General features: G+C 41.3%; 1 protein-coding gene and 1 long non-coding RNA gene across 5 annotated transcripts in view; one reads left to right on the top strand and one right to left on the bottom strand.

The window, feature by feature from the left end:
• Positions 1-26,623, bottom strand: part of LOC124157990 (low-density lipoprotein receptor) — a 223,772-nt gene that overhangs the window by 126,295 nt on the left and 70,854 nt on the right. The window lies entirely within an intron of this gene.
• LOC124157991 lies at positions 10,525-11,752 on the top strand. The gene is made up of 2 exons (XR_006864672.1): positions 10,525-10,841; positions 11,342-11,752. It is a non-coding gene; the product is annotated as an uncharacterized LOC124157991 (long non-coding RNA).

Raw genomic sequence — 26,623 nt, 5'->3', positions numbered from 1 at the left:
GATTGATTCATTGAAACTCCTGAAATGATTTAATTAATGTGAAAATATACTTACTATCGTTTCCGTAGGAGTTCGCTCAGAGTAACGCCAGATATACCGTCTTACGCAATCCATAAATTTTTTTAAAAGGAAAAATCATTAATACTAACGCGTCCGGGGAGTTTTCAGCAGTTCAGCGTTTCCTGCATGTGACTCTGACTAAGCACCATCACCACTCAGATTTGTTTTCTCGCTGCTTTCGCAGAACCGATAGATGTAAGATGTCGTTTTTTTCCGCTAACAATACGGGACCATAATACCTGCGATAGCTCAACTTTATAGGATACCTTGACTATGACCAGGTGTAATAGCTCAGAATGTGTAGTTGATAACTTACTACATTTGAAAAAATATAATATCTGGATGATTTTTTTGTATTTTGCATAGTTAACAGTTATCATTTCTACAAGTTTTTCTAAAAAAAGCTCTGTCCTTCTTTAAATTCCTGATTTATTTTATATTTACATAGTTATTTTTATTATTCTCGAATTGTATTTTCCATATTCCAATCTTGTATAGGACATATACATTTGATTATCTAAATTGTTTTTGTCCTGTTATGTTTGTTTCTAATGTTTATAAATTAGCGTCGGCCGCTGCTTTGAGAAATGAGGGTAACCCCTATTCAGGTATACCTAATGAGTACCTATATTCTACTTTACTGCTTTAGTTATTATATACAAGTATTTTTGAAATTTATGAATAAGTAGAATAAATATTATTATCATTAGTATTATTATTGTTCTTGTTTTTATGTTTCTAACTAGTACTTATATTTGCATGGTAGCAAGTTGCAATATTCCTTGGGACTCTCCTAGTTTCTGGTCTGACCGCGTGTCGTCGTCCTGTGTGCTTGGACTGTGTGTCCGGCGAAGGAGGCATTAGGATTATAAACATATTTCAAATTACTTTCAACAATAAGCTTCTCAACATAAGCACTTTTGCCAACATTACTTTCACCCCATCAATACAATTTCTTTTTCTTGTGAGTTATGTTATTAACAGATGAGTTATACCATAAGGAAACTTCCATTGCCCAACCATAATACGAACATTCAACAGGTTGCAAAGAAATGTTATTATTTGAATGAAATTTAAATTCATCAAAGTACTGCTTTAAAAACTTATAGACATTTTTACGTTCCACAAAAAAGGATCATTATATGAGAAATAAGCTGTATTAAGAGCCCAATGATGTGATCTATAATTAATGCTATCCTAAGGCTATGATGAATGCTGCATGCATTTTGTGGAATCAATCCGTGCCACAAATCCTTGTGGTGCCTTGCACGGCGTTTCTGATTAAGGCTAGGATGAGTGCTGCATGCCTGGTGTGGAATCACCCCGTGCCACACACCCTGGTGGTGGATTACACGGCAACCTAGTAGATTTAGATGAGCGCTCTGATTGAAGTGTAATTGATGATACCTCCTAGATGAACACGAGTGTTCTGATTGAAATGAAATTAACTGCCACGTATTCGACGAATGAAGAGATATGAGTTCATGACCTATTGGAGCAAGTACCGCCCACTCATTTCTCGGATGTCTCAAAGCCCACGCCTCCTCTCCGTGCATCATCACCGTCGCCATGACGACAAAAGAAATCGTCGCACGCAATACAACGCCCCCTCGGATGTGACTCGGGTGGAGCAGCACTTGCGCGGGAGCACTTTCCTGTCACTTTGTTTCCCGGGGGATTTGCCGCCTCTAATCGCAGACGTCTTCCTGCTTGGGCTGATTTCTTAGCTTAGCTAAAAACGCGATCGTTCGAAAATGTTCCATGGATCTAATTAGTTTCCCAATTCATAGAGGGGCGCCACAATCTCTTTCGTTGAAATTTCAGAGCTCCATCTCTCGCTGTCTATTATTCCCATGCCTCGATGCGACGATAGGAAATTTAATACAGTGATACGCCACGTTGCCCGTAAGGATGTTAGAGTGGTAGGAAAGTAAAAACATGTAAATCCACTGATCAGTTCTTTTACAAAACGATTCAATTTTCCAGCTCATCGTTGATCATTCCATGGTGAGTTTTCGATAATTTTGATCACGTAGCAGGGTCAAGGGCGTACACGGGATGAAAACTAGGGGGGGGGGGGGAGACCAGCCTTTGCACGGAAGAGCCTTCATCTTCAAGAACGGATGAAAATTTGGGCAGAATCTGCGACTTCGTGCGTTCAGACCGTAGCGTCGTTTGAAAGTCCGAATAATAACACAGGCCAACACAAAAAATTTGTTTGAAAACTTTTTTTATTTTAATAGCTGATCTTTATAGATTTGATGTGCCAAATCCAAACCTGGCCATAGTTTATTTTGTATCACTCATAGTTTCCAAGCAATATGTATTTATTATTTAGTCTAGTACCCCTAAACGGTATACAGGGAAATCAATGAAACACTGTGTTACATCATAAAATTGTTTGTATTTACTGTTCACTACATCGTGATAAAATTGTTTGTATTTATTACAGCGTGGTAATACGGGGTTCACTTGTCAACTGGAATTGGTCTACATTTTCTTTCCCTTTTTTCCTTGAAGCTTCTTGTGTAGCTTTTTCTGCGATGAATCGCTTGCTGTACTTCTCGGTGAAGTACCAACAGTAATCCCCATTTATCTTCGTTCTTTATACCTACTTTTTCAATTTTATTATAACTATAAAAAGCTGTTAAATTCTAAATATATTGCTTGATTTCATACATTTAACTGTAAAGTGTGAATAAATGGTGGGTGATACAACTTTAAAAACCATCATATTTGGATTCAGCAACTTTAAAAACATAAGAATAAGGTGTTTTCAGTAAAAAAGTTTTTTCATTGTTGGCCTGTGATATCGGTTAAGGGCCGAATTTGACTCATGTTTGGTTCCTTTGAAACCTATTCAACTACATCATTGTAGTACTTACTAGATTTTCCGCGCAGCGGCATCTCCGGTTTCTATTAGAAACAATGACTTTCCATTTTCAGACGTAAATGTTGACGGCGAAATCTGTTGAGTTAGAACATAAAAGTAAATATCATATTTAATCGTACATAGCGCCTAAAATGCCGATTTGTGGCGAATCATGGAGTACAATCAATAGAATATTTTTTAGGAAAAGTACGGTATAATCATTCGATATTAACAATCAGTCCTATGCAGAATGTTTTACAATGGGTACTCTGTAGTTCAAGTATTAACAGAAAATTCTTCTTGAACAGAAATGTAAATATCATATAGCACATTCTTATAACGTTTCTGAGAAATAAATAAACTAAAATTTTCGATTATAGGTTTCCAAAAACGTATTTAAGAATTACTTAAATTGAAGTAACTGACCAGCATTAAGGCATATCTTTTTTTCAACATGAAAAGAATTTTATTAGTTAATTTCCTTACAAGTGTCATCCCCATCATCAATCACGCTGGAAGACAGATTAAATTAGAATTAGCGACAACACCTTCCACAGCCATCGTCCGGGTGCGATAGCGCCAGAAGGACATGGTGATACTGCGAAAAAAATTCAGGAGAGGATAACACACCACGGGACGACTAAGGTTTGAATTTGTTTCGGAGGGGGATGTTTTATCGTTGCTCGTTATTTAAGCGCACTTCATGGATAGCCCAAAATAAGGAAATATTGAGGTCTTCGCACCTATTTTTCTAGAAGACTTCATTGAAGCCTATTCACAGAATATAACATTCAAGAAGAGGTCACCTCATTGGTTCATTTGAATTTTGAGAGTACGATTTCAAAAACACCCTCAACTTTCAGGAAACAATAGCAATGTTTGCAACAAGTTTGCGGGGAAACTGACGATTTGAGGAAAGCGTTGTTGGAATTTCCGTCAACTGCGTAAAAAGTGAAATATTTCTATATTTACATGGCTCAAATAAAGAACAAGTCTAATCCTTTTATTCGAAGGAAAATTTTTCAAAGGTAGGAAAGTTTTACTTGAAAGAAAGAAAAACAAAAGAACTTTAGGAGTCACTCTATAATCCTCGGTAATTGAACGGGAGAGGAACGAACCAGGTTCCTCCGATTGCAGTGCGTGTCGCAGAACGCTAGAGAGAAAACGACGGGAGACGACAAGTAATATACCCACCACTCTCTTCTCCTGATTACGCGAACAAGGACAAATTGTTCATTCCATTGCGACCGGTTACGATACCTATTATCGCCGCCGGGGGAAAATGATTACGCCACTTATCGCAACCGGTATACAATTGAATGCATAATCCTTGAAAGAAGAAAAGTTATTTTTTCGGATAGAAATCGAAGAGTTCCGCGTCAGATAAACGCTTCTGATCGAAAGCTCTTCCCTCTGGTGAATACTGACTGCACTAATCTAGTGTTTAGAGACACTACGCTAGAAAAGAAGAATATGCGCCAAAGGGAACAGGAGTGAGTCTGGAATTATTACTACTACTAACAACAGGGTAGTTTCCTTCATCAAAGAAAACGAAATGCAATGATTGCGATTCCTTACCCATCATTAGTGTATTCATAATATACAAATTTAATTTGGTTTTAGAAATCCCAGTTTAGACGAATGGCAATGGTCCATTCTAACCTCGTTTGAAAAAGGCCAGATTGGCGCCAATGCGATTCCGCTCCACGTGACGTCACAAGGACCTAGTTTCTATACGAATAGATAGGAGTTTTACATCGTCTGAGATTAAGGCAATAAAAATGGTAGGAAACCACCCTATTACTTTCAGGAGTGAGTCGGGAAAAAAGTTACACCACCTACTTAATTGAGGTACATCACATTTTGCATATTTTACGTCGAATAAGTCCTCACATATTGTACCATTAAATGAGGAAATGAAATGTGTTCCTGTCATTGCAATCGAATTACCTGGAAAATGTACCGTATTGCCCTCGCATTTAAGAACTTCTGAAATTTTTGCCTATTTTCGACGACATCAGGGAATAACGACACAATCAAGCTTTAAGGCAGCTCATATGCCATGCGAAAACACCAATAGGACTAAGTACTGCATTATCGGTCGTCATACGTTATCAAAGTCTACCTGGTGTTTCTCGGAAGAATATCGTCTTTTTCGTATCACTAACTACTACAGTAATTTTGTGATTACGTATTTTTCACCGCTACACTATTGTGCGTTTTATACGTAAAGGGCCAAAAAGGCCAGCGGTATTAAAACTGCATTTCCTCCCCTATTAAGTCGCTCGACCCATTTCACGGGGCCCATCGAGCTAGCTTGAACCTTCCGATAATATTTTTATTGAGCGGCTGCCAAAGGTAACCCGAGTCCAGTGACTTTATTTCGACAAAAGAATATGCGTAGTTGGGGCAAGCGGTCATGGTTTGCCAACAGGCGTGGCGTAAACTACAATATTCGGCGGTGGAGATCGAATTACGAGCTTTAGAAAAACCACGAGAATCTAGGATCGGTTCGTCAGGGTTCCTACCAACTCCTCAATTTCAATTTCTCCGACTTATCCTCGATTTAATTTTGTTTCTCAAATTTTTAAAACTTCCTCGACTAAAATGAAAAAGCAGTCATGATAAAGGATTTCACAGGAAATTCAGCATCTTCTACATTATTTCAACTGTATAGATACCTTTTTCTCAACTTATACGCAACCAAACTCTACAAATGAGGTACCAAATTGCACAGAATTTCAAAGAGAACATGAGACGGCATATCTAACTTCCTAAATATTGCTATTGTCTCCTGAAATTGGTTATTAAATAATAAAAAAAACAACAAAAACATAAACCGGTAAATATTCCTGACGTTAACGGCGCACAAACTGATACATTTGTTCATTTGTAACAATATCTCGCAATCTTAAATAACTTTTATCAGATGCGCTGATTCCACATTCAAGTCTCCTGTTGATACGGAAGTATGAGTCTTCATGTGCGTTTAACAGAGGATAGTGTAATCACTTCCAATGTTGTGTTTAAAGAGGTCCTCTGACCTCAATTTGTACATGAACATTCCAATTAAATTTGTACATAAGACCCTGCCTTTTTTCTACATTTTAAAATTAGAAACGCGCCCATCCTATCTACTCGTATAGAAACTAGGTCCCTGTGACGTCACGTGGAGTGGCATCGCATGAGCGCCAATATGGCCTTTTTCAAATGCGGTAAAAATTGACCATTGCCATTCGTCTAAACTGGGATTCCTAAAACCAAATAATTTGTATATTATGAATACACTAATGGTGGGTAACGACTCGCAATCAATGCCTTTCGTTTTCTTTGATGAAGGAAACTACCCTATTCGGGAACTTACATCTCGTGAAGGATATTCATTTCGACGCGAATCACAGCGTCCGAAATTGGAAAAAGTCGGACAAATGTCCAAAATGGCTTTTTTTTTCATCTATCTTGCTATAAGTGCCCACCCTCGAATCGCCCAACCACTACTTACCAAGCTAACCACATGAGAATGAAATTAAAACACAAATATCTGCCAAAGGCGTGAGAACTGTGAGCACGCGATCAACATTTGAATGACGCATCATCGCGAATGCGCCGTAGACCGGGCGTCGTCTTCCTCCCTCCGTGAAGAGAGAGACGTCAGCGCCAAGGTACCCACTTAACAAGACGGGCGCAAAAGCGGATTCTTGGGACGAGTCCAGAGTACGACGTGCATGTCTTTCGATTGGCTCCCCTTCAAGATCCAATGTGCATCAATCAGGTGACATTGCGCGTGTTCCTGGGCCGGGACAAATGGCAAGCGGTAAGACAGTTGCGAAACCCAATTGATCGATTAGGGAGAATATAATCACCCCATTGAATTGGCACGGTTTGAACTCCGGATGGATATCGAAACGAAAGCTTGGTTTATATTTCCGAGTAGACTGCCATAGCGGTAGCTCAGGAAGGATATCTCACTACCATTATCTAGCGATTTGATTGATGTATTTTTCTTCCTCGTAGAATAATCTTCCAAAATCGCTAGAATAGTAATGGCTTTGCCTGGTTTCGCCATTTAGTTGGGCCCTCTTCGCTTCTATAGCGTTGAGATGTTTTTCCCTCGTCCCATCCCTTCCGAACCTATCCTACCTCAGAGGCGTCGTTGGGCTCCTATCGCGGCGGCGCCTCTTTCCTTTTTCCCTCCTCTCCTCCCCCTCCCCGGGTGATCGGGCGTATCAGCCACTGGCTTGTTTCCCGGCCCCGGTGTGTTGTATCCCTGAAGGGCTCCCCTTGAGCCCTCAATCCATCTCACTGCCGTCATCAACACAGAAAAGTGACCCAAAAGTGCAAATACGCTCTGTGATTGCATTTCGATTGAAATTTGGAGGTCTCTACGAATCGATCGAGCAAATCGGTCGCTTACGATTGAAAATTGATATTCGAAGGTTAAAATTGCAAGGGAAATATATATTAAGGAGGTAGTTATAGCCGCGACTTCGCCGTTCAAAACAAATTCTTTTCCGAATCGTTATAACCATGAAGAACGGTGGAGGTGAAGTTGATGGTGAGGAGGTAGAATGGCGAAATTTCGGGCAGCTTCTGTATAAGGAGGAGACCAAGGTATGAATGGAACGAGTTCTGAGCGGGGAGGGGATGCGAAAACAGTATTAGAGGGTAGAACGTTGGGTAAATGAGGGAGAGGAAAGAACAGAATAGGATTTATAGTTAGAATGAAAGGGAGTAGGCCTTCTTATGAATTGAAGAGGGATACACGTAAAGGGATGGAAGACTGCCAGAATATTACTTAATTACTCCATGAAATCCTACCTTAATCGGTGGAGCACTTTAAGAACAAAAAATATGAAAGATATACTCAAATGGCTATAAAAAGTCTTTCTCCGACGCTCGTCCAAATTACATAATAAATCACTGTGTTGGTGTGCGAGTAGGAGATATTTTCACCACAGGCCAAAGAATTTTAGGGCCATTTTAGAATTTTTAAAACAAAGGAATGAGTCTTATAAGATCCGCGATCTTATTTCGAGCAGATTTTGTCGATATCGGCGGCGCACGCCTCTAATCCCGTGCTTATCAGAGTGATACAGCAGGCGGCGGCGGTGACGCTGTCACGTCCGTGCCATTTCGAGGCACGGCCGCCAGTTAGCTAACAAGAGACGCGGCGGCGTGCGCGTGATTCTGGCACGCACTGCGCCTGAGGGCAAGAGCGGAAAATCAAAGAGAGTCGGCTCACTTTCGGAAAGGGAGATCCGGTCTCCTCGATGAACGACTCGCTCCAGAGATTGGTCGTGGCGCAACGGATTCCAGGCGTTGAAATAATCTCCTTTTATTGGACGAGGGAGGGGTGAAGAGGGCGGGAAGGGTGGGAAAATGAAAGGGCTGATATCATGCGTAAGCTTGCGGCCGGTATAATTTTGGATTAACACAAGTACCAGCTTCCACCGAAACTTCTGCCCTGTCCTACATGATTTCGGAGAGAGAGTAAACACTAGGACAACAAAAAATACTCTCATACACGCACGGGATAATACTATCGTCAAGTAGGCATAGGATCAAAAACTAGAACTGAATTTCGTACACAACTACTCATGAAACGAGATGGTGCGTTAACATTCTAGCCATAAAATCTATTTTCTATCCGTGCACTTCTACAGTGCTACAGCAGTGGTCTACCATCACGGCCATGGGGGTTAAAACCACCCTCCGAAGTGTTGGCAACACACGGATTTTAGAATTCCCCCTTCAAATGAACCCCCAGTTACGTGTATCCCTTTTTCGTGGACCCCCAAATGTTTTTTTCTGACGACGGGCCAATCTACTCGGCTACCAAAAATTACAGTTTTTAACCTGCTGACACCTCCATGTTTGAAACAGGCACTTATATGAACTATTGAGGATCAACTCTAGAAATTCGAATAGGGAAGCCATCAAAAGATGCACCAATTAGACGAGTTTAGTGTTAAACTACGAACAATTTAAGAAATATTTTCAAGTTTCATCTCCATTCGCCTCTCTGTACTAGGTGCTTTTCAAGAGCAATGAATTGAGCAATGCTTTGAGCTCTAGCGCTTTCCTAGGCAGGTCATGGCCGGATTTTGCCCTATCCTCACCAACGAGGCATTCTACTTCATCTTTTCACCCTCGCAGTGGGGACCGTTGTGTCAACGCTTCTTTTCGGATTAATCAGGACTTCCAGATGTGATTCAGAAATCATACCGCAAGTAAATACTACGTCTTCGCCAGCACCCCAGCTTTTACGATTGTTGCGGTAGTTCGGACGACACTACTTCGAAACTCCATCTCAGTAATAGCCAATACGCTCCGAACAAACAAAGTTGCTCCTTATAGCACAGCGATGGTAAATTGGTAGTTCCCCTCTCACGAAAAGTGTTTCCCTGGAAAACGAACATTTAACAAGCCCAGGTGCCGAGTGCTAATTCCTTGGAATGATTCGAGCATTCCACTGGGAAATACTGAATCAGCCTTGGTCTTCGAACTTGTATGGATGACTTGATGGACCAGTACCATAAGTAATGCCACGCGAACAATATTTCACAATAAGCCAATTTGGAGAATTTGGACTTTCGAAAAATTTATTTGGGCTATTGGAGTGGAGTAGCCCCAAAACGACTACGGCTACACAACTAATTGCGGACCAACAACGCATCTTTATACTAATTTTCCCTTTCACCGGTCACACCACCCAGTAGGAATATTTATGACCTTTCTTTCATTAAAACTGCCTTAAATAGTAAGCACAGATCCTCTGAAATATTCCCATTTTTTCCCGTTTTCCCATTCCGAATTTCACTTCGCATTCACACCAACACCTTTCGTAACTACCAAGTACATCCAACCTTCGAAATTCCATCTATCTCTCTTCCTGAGTTCGCTTTCTTACAGACTCCCCACCTTGTTCAGCACCGTTTCGTCCACCTACCTGTAACTTCCCAGGATATTTCAACGCCCATCGGAACATTCAATTGGCATAATCGAAAAGCCGTCTTATACTGAATTTTAATTTTTTATAGTTTTCATTTGTTAAAGTTGCATATAATAAGTTTTATATTCATGTAAAGTGAAAGCTAAATCGGCTATTTTAAAATAATTTAATAATACGGACGAAAACAACGGCCCAATACATTGGTTGCGAGGTCTCCTTCTCAGTGACGACGCCCGTGACGAAAACATAAACAGTGCTGCACCGAACCGATGAACGAGAGCCGTTCCGACTCCAACACGAAAAGACCAGTTCGCTACACGACAAAGAACGAACGACCGAACACACGTGCGTGAGTCTTCGAGGCGTGGAATTCCTTGGGAGTGAATGTGAAGACGTTGAGAGAGCCGTTGCGAGATCCGAAGAGCGGCGGAAAGAGAAGAGGGGGGGCGGGGAGGGGGCGATGTCGGAGGCGCGCCCGTCACGTGGACTCGGAAGACCGCGTCCGGGAGCTCCGATTGGCCGGGGCCCGTCACGTGGCCGGTGGCCTGACGGCGGGCCGACCAATCGCGATCCGCGGCCTCAATCCGCTCGCTCCGCGTGCTGGCTTTCCCACGTAGACTCTCCGCTCGCCGTGCGGCGACAGTCGCTTTCACAGAGGAAGGAAGGAAGAAAGAAAAGGCGGCTCTCTCTGCGGTCTCAGCCTCCCCTATCATCCATCTATTCTGGTCCCGCGACCCTGGGATCACAACGGGAGCAACACAAAAGGGTAGCCCAAGGGGGCGGGGGGGCTGAACGATTGCATTCTTCGCCTCCTTACGCAAGAGGGGCGGAGGACGCAGCCTTCGGCGGCATCCTCCAGTCTACATCAAACATCGTTCCTCCGATGCAACGCGAGGGGCAGCATCCATCATCATACTACCTACCAACTTATTAGGATGCATCGCCACCAACACGACCGTTCGTATTTCGTCATTTTGCGCGACCTATTACCTGCTCGTTCAAAACTTGCGCGCTCATCTAGAAATGTTTAGGGTGTATAAGCTATGGCGTTATTATCAAAATATATTAGTAAGGAGATTTACTAAAAAAAATATTCTACACTTCCGAGGTATACTTCAAAATTATTTGCATGATTTCGGAAGTGTAATTTGTTAGTAAGCGTAACATACTTGTGCCCATGTCGTGTGCATGTGGGAATATCTTGGATGCTGGTGATTGATTACCCCCTGCCAAACACGCCAGTGGAAATATTTTCAAGTTTCATCTCCATTCGTCTCTTTATTAGATACTTTCCCGGCGCAATGAATTGAGCAATGCGTTTAGCTCTAGCGCTTACCTAGGCAGGTCATGGCCGAATTTTGCCCTACCCTCACTCAGGAGGCATTCCACTTCATGTTTTGTTCTCAGCTTTTCACATCGAGCAGCGCTGTGTAAATATTTTTTTTCTGATTCTTCAGGACTAACAACATCATGCGATTCTGAAATCCCACATCATGGAAATAGTACGTCTTCGCCAGCATCCCTGCTGGTACGCTTGTTATTGCAGTTTGATCGTACCGTCACCTGACCACGGCAACCTTTCCATAAATATTTGCAGCAATGATTGATAATTTTGTAAACTTATCACGACAGGTAAGTTTGATGTGTCACGCCATGGAAGGAAGGACAGGCGCTTATGGTGGGATGACTGATGAGCAAAAATTCTTATTACTGCACCCGCAATACAGATTTCCAAGTGACATGTTTGGAAGAAGAGGTTTTTCAGTAATCACACGGACGAAGGTCACAACGGAACCTACTCTAAAAGTTGAGTAAAAATTTAAGCTGTCATCTAAACAAGGATCCATTAAAAATGTACCACACCTAGAGTCTGGAATTATTAATTTCCTCAAGTGTTCCATCATTCACAGATGAAAAGAATGCTATTAAGTGGAGTCCCGCTACCCGAACATCCGCTTACTCCGACCAGCTCCGAGACGAATTTATTTTTAAAGAAAATTAACCTTTAAATTATTTTCAATGCATTTCTTTTCTTCAATATTTAGCCCTTAACACATTAAAACAATTTCTATACGTACAAAGTTCACAACAAGGTAAACAATATTAACTTCTTGCAATATTCAATGCTGTATTTAAAGTAAATTACAGTAAATGTGGGAGTGACAAATGCCGAACGTGTAAGAAGCGTATTTCGGCTGATCCGAAAACTTACGTATTCCGAGCACGGTTTGACCCAAACTGAGTAGTACGGATCAGCGGAACCCCGATTAACAATGATGTCCCGGAACGGCCGAAAGGGTAGCATTCATTTCACGCCGATTTATTTTCCGCTCTGCTTGCAATATTGGACACACACTAAAATAAAAACGAAACGCATAAGTAATGTATAAATCCGGTCTTAAATAATTCAATTTCAACTCAAATCGACTTTTTTAACGAGGAAAGGCAGTCATTGAAGCGACGCACATCCACAAGAAGTCAATCTCGTTCATTTCCCTAAGGACAAGATGGACTGTTATTCATTCGCTTACAAAACAGGATAGGAACCAACGCGACGGGAATTTTTCCACACATCGGTAAACATGGCTAAAGGCCGTTTTACACGGTACACGGAATTGCGCAATCTGACGTACGTGCGAAGGTGCAATCCACATTGTGTCGTGTAAAGCGGTGAATTGCTAGAACACATGCGAGAATGCGTGGATGCGAGACGGCAAAATAGCCCCTGTTCTAATTTCGTTCATGCATTCGCGCAATTCCACGCCATTTTAGAAATTAATGCAGCTATAACCTGTGCAATTCCGTGCCCCGTGTAAAACGGCCTCAAGAGGAAAGCGATGTCGCTGAACCAACCGACTATCATTGAGGAAATTTTGAGATCGCCAACCAACTTCCTCGAAGAAACCCGTCGGCGCGGAAAGGACTCATAATCAAACTTATATTTTTCGAAACTGTCTCATCACCAGATTTCGAAAGAATTCGAAAAGGAAAGAGAACTGTATATTTGCGTTTTTCGATCGGTCGCCAACTTCTCCTGCCGTATGCGACGAAAAATCGCCGGTTTTATCACTTACTCATTCCTTGCCGAACACAATAAACATGGTTTTACGGACATCACGCACATGCAACAGAATTAAATATTGTATCACAGCATCCCGCTCGGAATAAGTTGGTGACGTCATCAAATTATCTGCGAAATTTTCAAAACTACCTCAGTAATCTCGATGACTTTTCCTCTTACCTCCGAGCTCTTTCTTTGTTCGCAAGATTGTCACTCAAAACCCGAGGAAAGGACATCAATGGACTGAATTCACGTTCGGAGAATCGGCCAACCCGGAAGTGGCGTACGCCACGACACGAGCGAAGCCAGTTTCACTGTAAACGCGAAATGCCTTATTTACAAGACATTCGCGAAACGTAACGGTTATAAATGAGCTGTAAGAGGATGACGTAAGCGTGAAGGTCATGTTCAATCTTTACGATTCACGTCCTACGAAGACTTTCAATCTCGTATCAACTCTTTGTCCACCTCGCATACGTCACATCCGGAGGTAACACATCGCAGTGCATGTAACATTCACGACGTAGTATATAGCGTAGAGCACACTGGGTGAAAACACTCCTTGCCGAACACTCTCGATACATTTTGACGGACTAGATGCAGATTCAATAAAATTAAATATACCAGTACATAATAAAAAATTAAGGGTAGAGTGAAGCTGAAGTGGACGGTTTAATTAGACGAAATGTCCATCGACTTCGTACACAAACATCGAGAGATTTGCGATAGAGGAACTAAGTAATCCGATTCGGAATTTTACTGACGAATTAGCAGGAGAAGTAAGCAAAAAATTGTACCGTAACTAAGCCAGAAACGTTGACTGTGGGCAATTGTAATTCAAATGAAGAATAATTTAATAATGTGACATTAATACAGCAAGGACGTGCACATCGCCATAATGACCTCTCTTTTATGATAGGCAATCACAGTAAGAATGTCAGTGCAGCGGCGAACGTCAAGAGGTCTTCTATCGTAGAACCGGTTTCCGAGATGAATGGAATGCCAGAGAAAGGCCTGGGGGCGTCCTGCTCCATTCCCCTACCCCCCCCCTAAAACCCCAACTGAATGAGGGCGGGTGAACTCGAATGTTTACCTCGCTCCACCAGAGCCTTCCTTCCGGCTCCGTCCGTCAGAGAAAAGTGAACATACGGACGGAATGCGTTTCAAGTTCGTCATCTTTCAAATATTTGACGAAGGCCACCTAAAATTGGGAATAATTTCAATGATGTATTAATATAAAACGTAATTGCAGTTTTCCCCATTTTTTATTATTACATCACGTTTCTTGTACCAGAAGATGGCTCCGTGATGCGAACCGCGTCGGATGCATTAAAATGAGCGTGGAAAATTGCGTTCAAATTTTGATATATAAAACTTCTACAATGTATCACGCCTGAATCGGTTAAATGATTTCAATTATTTCTGAAAATAATGTAATAAATAACAGGTACCTTAAAAAACGCACATCTTTGGGGAAAAAAACTCATAAAATTTTGTTGAGTGATATTAAAAGTGGAACAAAAATACCGAGCCAACAACTGTACCTTTGAGAACTCATGCATATATTTCATGATAAATCAAAAGGTATGTCTAGGTTAGGTTAGCTAATACTGGGCCTAAGAGGTAGTATAAATAGGCAATTTAGGGTAAATTACGAATAAAGAGGGTTGAAGGTTAGCTTGCAGAGTGAGGAAAGAACGACTGACAAAATGTGCCTTTCAATTTACACATCCAAAAACAGCAAACAAAGTGTTTAAAGGTTACCATAGTGACACTTAAGCGCATCTTTCCGATAGTCTCCATTTAGAGTTCGACTGAACACTTCAATTTTAATGGCGCCAGAGGAAATTGGATGCAGGAAATTATGAGTGTTTCTTGAGAAAATAATAATCATTTATGACATCTACTTTCAAACAAATCTTATCGCAGAGAGCTATAATGATAAAATGCTAGAATATCTGGAAAAAAACAATTACATTTTAGTATTAAGTTACGTATTTTAGTGGGAATTTCCACGTGATCATTTAAAAGTTATCCAATTTTTCAATATAGGAGAAAAAAGCTTGGACGATTTTTGACGCTACTTCGGCGCAATCAATTTGTGTGCTTCGAAAGAAAGAGTGACACGCTGAAATTTGAAGAGTGAGATTCAAATTTCCACGAAAGCTGTTCACAAACGAGACTTCCCTGAAGGGATGAATCATACGACACTTACAATTAGTATGGACCGTTTGGCCCCTAGTTCTGGAAAGATAAAATTCCGGAACCAAAATGCGAGAAGGAAGTTTGTGAAAGTTGCACCAAATGACCCGTCTTCAAGCTCCAGAGAGGTAGAGCTCACAACACAGTCATCCTAAACTGGAATGATAAACTCAAGGCGTTCCTCTCTTCCCCTCCGATTGAGGGGCAGATTCAGACCAAATAAAAACAATCAGGAGTGCTAAAAGTGGCAGTCGAAAAGCAGTAGTCGATAGCTGAAGAATAAGATCGAAACCATGTGCCCTTTCCATCCATGCCGACTTTGTAAGGAATATGGAAATATACATACTAAAACACAAAAAAACACTTCGTTTTGTCTGAGAGGTCAAAATAAAAGTGGAATCGAATTTGATGCAACGTTCTACACAAAAATAAACGATTCCATCGCTTGGAATATCGTAGACTCCTCCACCCTCTATGGGGAATGAGAATTCTGAGGGAAAATTTGCATAGATTTATCCGTCGAGTAACTTTACCAATTTTAACGCATTGCCTCAGCGCATGTAAAGTTTCCGGCTTTTCCGCAAGCACTACATCCTAAATCGGAGGTGCTTTGTTGGGACCGCAAAGTCGTCCGACAAAGGTGATGTTAAGGTCTACTTTCACTCCCCGTCTATCCCTGTTCGCTTCGCCAGGTGGACTGAGTACACAACGGGAGAACCTGTTGACGAGGCACTTGTGGGAGACGTGCCTCAAACAGGGTGCTAAACAACCATCGTCAATGGGAGAGGAGAATACATCCGGCGCAGCAACAACCGGGCACTTCCAAGGGCCCTGGCGAAGAGGCACAAAGCATGAGGCCAACAAGCACACCTTCCACAGAGAGAAGGTCCATGTTGGTGGTCCGAAGTATCCCACTCATAAGGCTCATTCATTCGTAGCATGCACAGCAAATCCTTAGATTTGGTCATGAATCTTTAGGAAAAGGATAAACCTTACTTCTTTTTCTTGCAAAATGTTGGAACATGTCATTTTCAGTTCGATAAAGCGCCGTCTAGATAGCCAAAATCTGTTAGCTGAAGAACAGCACGGATTTAGAAAAGGGAGGTCTCGTGAAGCCTAGCTAACTCTAGCCGCGGGTTACAGACGTGTCAACCTGACGCTACATTTTTAGGCTTCAGAAAAGAATTCGATAAGGTTCTGCATTAAATCTGATTCGAAAGTTGGAAGTATACGATATAGATAAGCAAGTAACAGGTTGGATCAATGATTTCTTAAACGATCGTGAACAGAGGGTTGTTTTGGATGGAGTTAGCTTTTATACTATTCAAGTTAATTCAGGTGTAACCCAAGGAAGTGTTATGGGTCCACTCTTGTTCCTTCTTTCCATTAATGACATTAACATCGTGGTCACAGACAAAATTGCCCTGATGATGAGCGCCGAGACGGAGCCTGAAACGTTGATCGTTATGAAATAATTAGCCCGGTGGGAATCCCGCGAACAGTTTACCCACATAATCCGCCGGGAAAGCATCAAATCATATTTCACCCAAGATTTTTACTAGCTTTTGCACCACCGTCTACGGGTCTGATAGACACACATCAGCCGAGACACCGGTGGGGAGGAAAACCGCCCTCTACTACTATATCCAAGAGAAAGAAAACGAAAAAGCCCCAAACCTCTTTCTCAGAAGGATGCTATTCGATAACAATCGTTGCCTTGGGGACGACCGAGTGCAAGCGACCCCGGAAACGATGGCAATAAAATCTCTAAGGAAGAGTATTGTCCCGCATGAAATGTGAGCTATAAAACTTGACTTCTGACTTGCCGCAGGTAAGAAGCCGACGGTCCAGCGTGGAAAAATGCTCCTCTCCCGAAAGGTAATAGAAGGTGCTCCCAAGGCCGTTATGTTGAAAGGGCATGGCGAGAGAGGGTGAAATATTGAAGGGTCCATCGAGAGAAAAAAACCAGAGTGGTCGTGGCGGGCCTTATTTCTCTTTGGGGTCCCGCCAGTAGATAAACCTCCTGCATTGTTGTCCTCTCGCTATAGAATGGCGTACATCGGGAAATTTGAAATTCCACATCACACAGCGTGGTGAGTAGTTATGAATTTTATGTCATTCAACAATTCTTGCAGTTAATGTAGGTATGCAAGGAGTATTTTTTTTGCTAATCACCCCAATCTACCCTTCATATCACATTGACACTCACTAGACTTCAAGGGCTATTTACTCTATTTTATTCTATCTATAAAACCCATTCCCTTTCCTCCTCTTCCCGGCATCCCTAAAAACAGTAAAAAAAGAGCAAAAATCTATTAGGTATAATGAAAACCAAACTAACGATTTTTTAAACCAATAATGATGATTCACAGAAAGACAAGGTCATTTTTTCTGTCCCACAGAGTGATAGCTTCAGAGATAGTCTATCGGGGATCAAAAGGATTATTGCTCGAGCCATCATTTTCTGAATCACGCGGTCATTCCATCGCTTACTCCACCGCTTTTCCGTGTTTACAACGGTCATTCAATAGGGTGGTTTTTTATTGCCTAAATCGAAAGATTATTACTCCTGGAGTACGTACTTCACGCTTTTAGATTTTTAAATGACGATATCTATTTTTCGCGATCAAATGAAAAGTGAAATTTTGAAAGCGCGCGAAAACGCGACGGCTAAGTATGAATGCCGGGAAAACTCCGTGTGACGTTGTTCTGGTTCCCGCTGCCGCAAGTGAGGTGACCTTGGGGCGAGGCTTTGAGCGCTGATACGACGCAGGATGCTAGCAGGTAGCAGAGTACCCAGCTAGCTGGTAGCGCTTGGCTTAAATAAGGATTATTAATACCTTATCAAACGAAGGAAACTTTCCGACCTTAGGCAGTTTTAATAAGTGATTATTAAGACTTGTTTCCCTGAGCTCTGTGCCTCATGCATTCTATCTCAAATTGGTAATCTCAGACGATGTAAAACTCCTATCTACTCGTATAGAAACTACGTCCCTGTGACGTCACGTGGAGCGGCATCGCATGGGCGCCAATCTGGCCTTTTTCAAATGAGGATACAATTGACCCTTGCCATTCGTCTAAACCGGTATTTCTAAAACCAAATAATTTGTTTATTATGAATACACTAATGGTGGGTAACGAATCGCAATCAATGCCTTTCGTTTTCTTTGATGAAGGAAACTACCCTATTGAAAGCCAAGCGTGGTGTTACAAACGCCGTAAGCGGCCGTGTGTACTCATTGGCTGAAAGAGGTACCAGTGGTGGTTTCAACGACGGAAAAAGGGACACTCTTGCCTGTAATCAATCAATTTCTCACGCATTTCGGTGGATAATTTCAAACTCTCAGCTGTGACTTCGCAATGAAAAATTAACTGGAAATGGATCGGGAATTTCGCTATCACTGAGAGTTGGGGGTGGTAGGTTGAGGGTGTAAAAGAATAGGTATCGCCATTGATGTAAATACTAGAAAATACAAATATTGTATCATAGCAACAAACAAACAAAGTAAACAGGTTAGTCACATCGATTATCTCACTTTGTTTTTCAATTTTAATATTATTTTCTTAAACTTTTATTGGAGACTTTTTAGCACTGTAAAATTACTTTTTTTCATACTTGAAAACTTTTGTATCTTAAGTACCTCTCATATTTTCACATAATAATCCTTGAAAATTAAAAGTTATTTTATAAAAAGTTATTATATTAAGAATATTTGAAAAGTCGTTTAGTATGAATAAATGACCTAGACCTAAATAGTTCATATTTAAATATAAATGATAGATTGGGTGAAAATTTAGACTTAATAAAGTTTAGTGTATTCGCCCACACTTAAAATTAATTAATTTGTCATGGATACTTTGTTGTTCCAGGCGCGACTTCATGGAATGGACTTGACATAATTAAATTAAAGAAACAACTTTTTAATATCACATAAGTTTACGTGGAACTATAAATTTTTTGCATTTAATTTATCATGGAGAGGTAACTACGTCATTTTATCACAACCACTTCTACACTAAATAATCTACTAGAGAGAGAGGGAGAAATCGCCAACTTGGTAACGGAGGATGGGGATGGGAGGTGGTGGAACGAATTGGTCGCTCGTCCACTCTCGCATTCGCAATGAAGTGGATTGATTGGTGAGGAAGGGGGAGTGACGTCAAAGACTTCGTTGACCCATGGCCCCAAGACTACGCCTGCCTCCGCTCACCTCCACTGCCCCTTAGTCCCCCACCTCCACTCACCACCCGTAAATCCAGAGCAGGAGAGAGAGAGGGATACGTCCAATGCACAATCAAAAGCCATGCACAGACGACAACGCTCATCCTGTTGTGCGATCAGAAGCACGACTCATGGCTAGAACATCATCCGAGACATGGTCAATTAAATTCAATTCACTTTATTATTATCCTGGGCAGTGACGTAGCCAGGGGGCAGTCCGCGGGTGTGTGGATCCCCTCCTCCCCCCGAAATATAAAAGCACAATCATTTTCTTTCGTGAAAGAAAATAAAATATTGAAAAATCAAGAATTTACTGATGATTTATTTGAGAAATTAAGTTTTTTTCAATTATAAAAAGTGTAAAATTTAGTTTAAAACCCTCTACTTAGTACCCTGTTTTTCAAAAACTTCCCCCCCTGGTTTTGGCCCCCCTCCCTCCCAACGAAATTCCTGGCTACGCCACCGATCGTGGGCCTTTTTGGTCCACTGAGGCATTATAAACATACCAAATATCGAAATTTACGGTGTGAAATAAATATAAACAAAATTGAAGTCTAAAGCTACAATAGTAGTGTGCAATGCGAAAAAAAGGTATGAAAAAAGAGAAATACGATAATCATGGTGATAATCCTTTCTCCACCGTCACTTTCTGGACTTACACCTGTCAGTCCATAAAAATACAAACGTGGCGTTACAATCTTCGTTAGCGGTCAGAGTCTTGGTATGCTATTTTTTTTACCTCTCCTGCCGAACTCCTACGCTACGCTGAAATTTAGCGGGTTTTGTTGTAGCTCAAGTCCCCAGCTGTTTTAGCTGTCTACTAAGAAGTTTTGATGGTTTCAGTTGATTAATTTTCTCGGTTTTATCATGGCATAGTATCGTAGGCTAGATTAAGAGGGGGTGGGAATGTGGGAGGGGATGAGGGCAGTCTTGGGGACTTAGTGTTTAGCGGATGGTGATGGGGTATAATACCATAGGGATGTCAGGAGTTCATTGTTCGTAGCAGGGAAGTATTTCTCGAACCGGGGAAGGTATGATTTCAATAGTCTGCCGAACTCCCGCAACTCATGCGCCTTCTACAAGTAGATCATCAGCCGAAATGCCGATTATACAGGGTGTCCCATTCATCTTGACCACTCGAAATAACTCTTTGTCCAGATGTAAATTCAAAAATGTGTCAAGCAAATGTCCATTAGCCGTCAGGGGGACATTAATCAGCATGATTGCCTTCCTTGTAGCTTTGTTATTTGCAAAGATATGAACAGCGGCATTTCTTTTTTAAATGGCACCATTTATTTTTTTTCGGCAATTCATTTAAAAAAGACATACCGCTGTTCATGTCTTAGTAAATAAAAAAGCTACAAGCAAGGCAGTCGTGCTGATTAATGTCCCCCTGACGGCTAATGAGCATTTGCTTGACACATATTTTTGACTTTGCATCTGGACATAAAATTACTTCGGGTGGTCAAGATAAATGGGACACCCTGTAGAATGATAAGATGAAAGACAAATCAACACTGAGTTTTCGAATTTCATATTTGGTCATTTAACATTCGGGGAACGTTCAAGTAAGGAGAACACCATCCGAGGGTAATTTGGAGGGGCTACTAAACTTTTTCCAGGTAAGTTACTGATGTAAGTTTTCTTGGCATTCAGGAACGCAGTAGGGTAGAGGACGCCTACAGCACAGCAGGCGAAACGTCGCCGTCAAAATGACAACGCGGACGGATCCCGCGAATCCACCCCATTTTTTCGCAGAATTTGAACCCTCCAGACCAGTGAATGTATACACGATACTCACGGAAGTGAAAGACTATCTCCCGCTCTTCTGTTCTCAGAGGACGCGACGAAGGACAAGGAATCCGCTTTTTCCGCCTTGACAGCAGGGCGCATTTTTCGGGTATGCAGAGGGCGGGCTGGTTTTTTTTTCAGGGTTAGTGCGAAAAGGTGAACGAATTTCTCGGGGTTACCAGGAACCCGGGGGTAAAGGTGGTAATCACCCACATGCTGGACATGTCCTTGATCCCGAGTATAATTTAAGTTAATTTAGATCCCCGTTTTGGATTAATGACGGTATAAATTAGGATTCTTTTTCCTCGTGTGCTTAACAGCGAACGAACAAATCTCTCCCACTTTGTTCCACGTGCTGCCTTCGCTCTCCGGATGTAATTGCTCCCATTCGTCCTCTGCAAATCACCCTGTTTCCATTATATAACGTCCAAACAGCGCCTCCCATTTTCCATCCTAACGAGCGGCGCCTCCAGGCTAGAGGCGCCACTTCCCGTTAATTCCGGCCCCTTTTGTTATGTGCGAACACCGCCCACGCGTCGCCAAGATTCTCCGAATGCCGTCGGATTCCACACCACTTCAAACACAGCACCATCCACATCTCTCCCTTTCAACAAACCGCAAACACTCGGCAACGAGGAGGACACTGCAACGGACAAAGCTAAGCGGAATATTCCGGCGCCACATCTTCACGGCCCCGTCGACGAGGACCACCGCGGAAAACCTCAAAATACCCTCGATCTAGGAATGCTGCGTCAAGAAATGAAATCCAACATCACAGGGAATTATACCGGCTGCCATTTGACCAAGAGAAAAACAGTGAACCATTATATTGTATAAATTTTCTATTTATAAATTCCATTCTGTTGTACAACTTTTCTACACAAAATTCCTCAAGTCATTAAGGATGGGGAAAATGACAAAATAATATCTCTTTTGATATTCGAAAAAAAAATCCCATGTTAACAATCGTGATATTGGTTTGACGCAGATCGACACTCCGCCCTCCTTTTTCCCAGCCTTTTCACTATGACATATTTCGTCTATTGTTTTATTTATTTATTAATTTAATTTGCAAGAATGAGCATGGGAATAAGGATGACCTTAAAGGACATGAAGGAAAGTGTATTTTTCCTTTCTCTCGGCTAAGATGGTCTCGGTAAATATTTAACTCAATAATAAGGGTAGGTGTGGGGTAGAGCTCGCATAGAGTAGACACATTTTCAAAAAAAATTTGTAACTAATTTTGTTCGTTTAATCATAGCCCATAATGACTGATAAGGGCAAATCTTAACCCAATAAAAATATAAGGAGCCCCAGTCGCCAATTTACTCACATTCATGGGTTATGCTTCCCTCACGTGCTTTCTTATTGCCTTCTAGCGTACGTTCTAGAAATCGCTCGAACTAATAATTAATGAATTAAAAAATTCTCTACTTCTACTCCATTTCTCCGAAAATGCAAAAGCTATAGTTCGACGTGTACTTTCAATATTTTTGGGCATTGAAATAAGAAGAGAATAGTACATTTTCATTCCTTATTAGATTATTTATTTTTATTTTATTCTCAAACCACCAGATACAGATCTTATTGGCAATTTTATATCGGGGTACTTCAACAAATGTAACAAATAAACGTACACGAACAACCATGCCCTGGACCGGAGAAACCTACCCAGGTGAGACTCGAACCCGCGACCTCTTGCTTGGCAGGCGAGGACGTTACCCCGCCTCCACCGAGGCCGGCAAATTATAATAAATATAATAATTATAATAAATTATAGAAAGTATTTTAAAATAATATATTATACTGCATATAAAATATCTTTGCAAGCTTGAAAGCATCACAGAACAAATCACAGATAAAGGGTTACCGTCTACAGCGCGTTGCACGATAATACCGCAGCAGTAGCAGCAACCTGAAACCACGTACCGCATGGAACCGTTTTGGACTGAAATTCCGCTTTGCATTCCCCCCCGACTTCATGAGGAATGCCATTTCGATTCTAAGCGCTCAGGTCAAAGGCATTTCAATTCAAGGGTAGCGACTTTTTATTCCATCGCCTGAGGGTCGAAAGGAAGCGAGACCCTTGTTTAGCGAGCACCCCAACCATTGTCGCTTATCCCTATCCCTCATTACTTATCACGCCGAAGGTTCTTAAAAAAGCTGTCCTGGTGAACCGTGGTCGCCCCAAACAACCAGTTGGCATGACACAATAATGTTTGATGCGCACTAGTCCGTGTTTTGCGCGTGGTGTGTTGATTGTGTTAAAAGGAACTCGAAAATTAAACTTTTAGAACATAAATCGAAACGTTTTTAGTAATTTAAAAAACGATGTTATTTACAATATGAATATTTTTTCTTTATTTTTTATTATAGCAATGCATATATTGCGTGAGTATAGTGTTGCTTGTGTTCGTAGAACCGAACGTTCTATGAACAATGGTTCGGATCATTCTACGAACGAACGTTCGTAGAATGATCCGAACCATTGTTTGTAATTTCAAACAGATTGTATTTACAAGATAAATATTTTTCAATTACCGTCATATCATACTGTTTAGAATTCATTGTTTTTTTAGTAATTAGCTTTTTGGCCACAAGTACCAATTTTTATCGTTTTATCACATTTTAAGTTCTTTTTTTTTAATATTGCAAATACAACAAACATATTCAACAACTGACAATATTAAAACTAGAATAATATTCCTGTGGCTTCCGATTTAGGAATTCTTCCGAATATCCGAAAAGCGACGGTAACTCACTAGCGCCGCCACCAGGGAACATGAAAAGGAGGCGCTCGTGCGGACATGTTTTCGAATTCAGCACAGATTCTATGGGGTCCAATCGGTTGATGGATGTCTTGAACTATATCAGGACGACCATTGATCCCTGAAACCTAGTATATTACTCGGAAAAACCCAGTAATGCCACGAACCAGACGCAGTTCTCTGGTAATTTGAGAATGCCGTCACAGCGCTATCCCCGCATGTCTCTGGTGCAACCCACAGAGGTCGTGTCGCGTCATTAGGAGTCGAGGCATTCGGAGCTCAGGGAAACATGTCTTAATAATCACCTATTAAAACTGGCTAAGGTCGGAAAGTTTTCTTCGTTTGATAAGCTATTAATAATCCTTATTTAAGCCGAGCGCTACCAGCTAGCATGGTAATCTACTACCTGCTAGCATCCTACGTCGTATCAGCGCTCAAAGCCTCGCCCCGAGGTAACCTCACTTGCGGCAGCGGGAACCAGAACGACGTCACACGGAGTTTTCCCAGCATTCATACTTAGCCGTCGCGTTTTCGCGCGCTTGAAAATTTTTCACTCTTCATTTTATCGCGAAAAATAGATATCGTCATTTAAAAAATCTAAAATCGTGAAATACGTATTCCAAGAGTAATAATCTTTCGATTTAGGCAATAAAAAATAATAGGAAACCACCCTATTCGGGCGGGAAGGGTGACTTTTCCAAAATTTTGTGTGCACGTGATACGTGCAAGGCGGAGGAAACGAAAGAGCCAGAGAGTAGTGCAGAAGACCTTCTCCTATCCGGTGATTCCAGACAGGTAATCAGAGAGCGGGGGGTAGGGGGGGGGGAATGTTGGAGGGGTTGCGAAGTGGCGTGTTCGGTGGCGTGCTTCCGGCGCCCTCACTATAACCCGTCACGCCACTACTCATCACGCGCTTCTCCGGAACCACTTGTTGTGCGAATCGCATTGTCTAGCCCCCCCCCCCCCAATCACCTGATATATATCCTCCACCCCCCCCCCCAATTACTAAGAGAGTAGCCAATGTCTCATTCCGTCCCGTCACACCACGTCCATCATCCCAATTCGGAAATAAACGCCGCTGCGTCGGCCAAAGAAGAGTGGGCGACCAGCATACAAAGACTTTGATCCCGGCTATTCCTGATATTTTTCAATTCGCGATTCCACTCCACATTACGTCACAGGGACCTAGATTCCATACGAGTAAATAGGAGTTTTCTATCGTCTGAGATTACCAATGCATGCGTGAGGCACAGAGATCAGGGAAACATCTTTTAATAATCACCTATTAAAATTGCCTATGGTGGAAAAGTTTTAGGATTCCTGAAACTTTTCACTTTTCATTTGATCGCGAAAAATAGATATCGTCATTTAAGAATATAAAAGCGTGAAATACGTGCTCCAGGAGTAATAATCTTTCGATTTAGGTAATAAAAAATAATAGGAAACCACCCAATTCCCTTCCACCAGCTGTCAAAACATCGAAATCCCCTCAGTCCTTTGCAGAAAGATTGTACTATTATTCGATGACTAAGATTTAAGTTTGTCAATGAATTTTCCTTTTTGTTGTCATCAAAATCTTCTATTCACATATGCGTTCGTTAAGATTTTGCATTGAAATATATTTTCGTGTTATTGATATGGAATATTTTATCATGTAGTTGCATGTTTTATCATGTAGTAGATTAATGTGAAAGTACAAAGTTCTTCTTTCTTAATTTAATCATGTAGTTGCAAAAAAAAATTCTCGAGAAGTCTCGCTATGATTTCATTTAAACCGAAAAAAATGTATTATTTGTACCGCTGATATGGAATATTTTGTCAAAATTATACGTGTTTTCAGAGCATATTATGATATGTTATTTCATGCCTTTACTCTTTAGGTTATCCTAGAGCGTAATAAAAATTCATTAATTTAATCGATCATTACCTTACCAGTAAGGGAATGTGAGTCGCCTCAAAACATTCGAAACAAAGGCGGTTCAATTCAATCCTCAGGCTGAACGCGCTACTTTTCCCTTGCATGCGCGTAAGAGGCAGAGAAACGCAGTGAAGGACAACGTAACCGCATTTGTGTATTTCCATTTTCTCCAAATGAAAAATCATGTGACTTGTTGCACCGGTTGCACAATGAAGCGATGCAGGAATAAAAAATATGGGATTAGTACATTCCAGTCTGTAAGATGACGATAAAAAACGTTGAGGATGTAACATTAATCCGTGAGGGTACTTACGATGAAATGCATGCCATCGGAAGTTAGTCAATTAATACTTATGACAATATAAACAAGAAAATCCGTGTGCAAGGGATAGTCCCACTAAACCTTTGAATATCACCTTTAATAAAAGAGCGACCAAAGAAAATGAAGCGAAGCTCGCAGCTTGCACGTATTATCTTTGGAATTTATGAGCCGCAGTTCCCAGTCAAAATGGCTGTTTCCGCCGTGTTCCGTAGTATAATACTAAAAGATAATAGAAAACCCATTCCACAGCTGGTGTCTGAAATAGGTGGTAATCAAAATATAAAAGCAGTCTTACAGAGGTAGCATAAGTATGCACAGTTGAGTTCCACATAATTTAGTGGTTGTATCCACATAATGTTTACGTAATCTTCTCGTATTCTCAATAATTCAATGAAAAAAATCGATGTTGACCCAATCACCTCATGTCAACAGAAGTTGCCGTATTTGTTTCGTCT

Source organism: Ischnura elegans, chromosome 4, assembly GCF_921293095.1.
Source record: "Ischnura elegans chromosome 4, ioIscEleg1.1, whole genome shotgun sequence".
Classification (NCBI taxonomy): domain Eukaryota; kingdom Metazoa; phylum Arthropoda; class Insecta; order Odonata; family Coenagrionidae; genus Ischnura; species Ischnura elegans.
This window is presented reverse-complemented; position numbering and strand designations above follow the sequence as displayed.